The sequence below is a fragment of the Poecilia reticulata genome, chromosome 19 (assembly GCF_904066995.2).
Source record: "Poecilia reticulata chromosome 19, P_reticulata-male-v2, whole genome shotgun sequence".
Classification (NCBI taxonomy): domain Eukaryota; kingdom Metazoa; phylum Chordata; class Actinopteri; order Cyprinodontiformes; family Poeciliidae; genus Poecilia; species Poecilia reticulata.
In genome coordinates, this window is record NC_088848.1 from 13,074,654 (window position 1) to 13,077,428 (window position 2,775).

Genomic DNA, 2,775 nt, shown 5'->3' on the forward strand with positions numbered 1-2,775 from the left:
GGCCAAGTCGTTTTTGTTTTTTTCATGACTTTGAGTCTCGCCACAGGCTGCCTCATTTTCCCTCTCCTTCACAAGTTTATTTGCATTCTGCCTCCAAAATGGGCAGCAAGCTGATTGAAATCTAACCTTGAAATAGCCTGAAAAATGTCGGCTGAGGGAGCTGCTGAAGGAGCTCCAGCTCAATCCTCAGCTCAGTAAAAAAAAAAAAAAAAGAAGAAGAAGCCTTGTCCAAGTGGACTATTTTACACAAACAATGCTGATATAAAAGGGATGTAATATTATAAGCCACACGAGTCCACGGAGTTACTTGAACCATACACACTAGCACTGCTTATTAAAGGCTGGAGAGCTTTTCAATAAAACACAAAAATCATAAAAAATAACTACCGAAAAGACACCAAGATTAAGGGACATAAATACTTAAAAGGACACTTCAGATTTTTATTGTAGGTTTCTGGTGGACGAGGTTATGAGAGTTCCCTCTCTGACTTAAGGTAGATAACTTCTACTTGCTTGAAAAATATTTTATGGCACAAATACACAACAGTAAATGTGCATAAAATGACAAAACAAACATTCATTATTCCGTTGTCCTTGCAGGGTTGCACTGGGACTTGGGTCCATTTCTCGTATCCATTGGGCGTTAGGCGGGGTACACTTCGGACAGGTTGCCAGTCCATCACAGATGAGCAAAACCAGACACACACTGATTGCACAGAGCAATTTTAAAAGACCAGTTAATCTGACATACAGCTTTATGCAGTGTTGAGGAAGCTGTGAACCTACAAATTCACAAACTCCATACAGAAAGGGCCTGGTTATGGGCCTCCTTGGTGCCACGAAACAGTGCTAGCAACTGCCCACAATGCAGGCCACAGTTCAAAGTGGCAAATAATTTATAAGTAGATGCCAGAGAATAACAGAAATGACTGCACTCTGTTTATTCTGTGAAGCTGAGAAGGTCATGTTCAACATAAAAGCCATGTTGCAGTTTCACCAGCGAGGTCATTCATTTTGTTGACCTTGAAATTGATGTTTCAATAAGAAAGTGACACACAAATAAGCAGCATTTTGGTTGTTCACGCAATGACCAGCGAACATCCCAGAGAAATCCAACAGGAAATGTGGGAATGACATCAGACACCGTTTCTGAGACAAAAATAAGAAATACAGAGGAACTGGGGAATACAGTCCAACAGTCCTGGATGGAAACAGATGGTTATAGATACTGGATTCCATGCAACGCAGATATTCAACAATTATCAGAAACACAGGTAAAAATCCATCATAGGAATTCTTCAGCTGAAATCAATCTTTTCAACTTGCTACTGTTACTTTCAACAAACTTGCAGAGAACCTGCTGCCTGATACAGTTTCACATCTACAGCCAAGAAAACTCAAGACATTTCTCACAGCAGGTGGTAATCACTGCTGAGCTCGACCTTTCATCACGATCCTAAGCTGAAGGACGCCAGACAAACTCATACGAAACCAACCACATTGCAACGCACCCAGCGACTAAACCTTAAAGATGCCATTTAAGGACGTCACATCTTATCAAGTTTGTCACTTCAATTCTGAACGTCACAATTAATCTTGCTACGACAGGGAGAAGACGTTACGTCGGGAAGTCTTCAACTATGAACGGGAGGGGCAGCAGTCGTCGACCTTGATAACGCATCTTGATAAGATGAATCTTGATGCATCTTGATAACGATGCGTTATCAAGATGCGTTATCAAGAAAGCTTTTCTCTGGCCAGCAGAGAAAAGCCTTGTTCTTGTGTGTCCACTCTGATGACATTTATCAGCCAAATGTGTCCCACAGTAACACAATGTAAAGAATTTCACCTCCTTTGATAACAAACAAACAACTTCTTTTGAGTAATCTCACAGAAAATAACATGATTGTCATGGTAGTTCTGTGCAGTAGTTAGCTTTAGTGTAAAGTTAGGAGCTCATAGTTTACAATGCTTAAAATCATAATTAAAAACGATAGAAAGTAGGCCACCATAAGCAGAGTTATCTCTTTAGGATTTTACCCTCAAGGCATAGAAATGATCCAAGCAAGTATATATGAAGTTGGTCAATATTAAAGGAATCTTATTAAAATGTCAAATACATTAACCAGATTTAATTTAAAGCCCTTCAACTGTGGTGGGACAGTAGAAATGAACTCCATCAGTCAATGTTATTTCTGACAAGCACCTTTCATTTTGAGATAATTTTTCCTGATTATGAGTTCATGCAACTGAAACACTGTAATTGCTGCAATGAGCTGCATTCTTCTGTATTTGCTTTTGCTTTAAAAATGAGTTTCCCCACCCCTTGAAAAGTGTTGAAGTTTTCGCAGAATGACAGAGTATTTTGAAGTAAACTATTTAAACACCTTTTATCACTGTAGTAATCAGATATCAGACCTGAGGTGTACAAATGCAGATTTAGTGCGGTTTATGGGCAGATCTAAAAAAAATAAGACAAAAAACTTACTGAGCGGCTCGTACGTAGATGTGATACTACCGCCACCTAGCGTAATTTTTTGTGAACTGCAATCCAACTTCTACGAGAGTAAATAATCTCATTTTCTTTTGCCAGTTTTACTCAAGATTTCTATTTTATGCAGAAAATTTCAAACCATCGTAGTCCAGCCACAACAATGTCAAAGCCATCACTTGTTATAATTTAGTCAGAAGGTATAAACAAACTTTTAGTTGTTGGATGATTTGAATTCCGGGGACTCGTTTAATAGTCAAACCTTTTTACACTGACAATCAAAT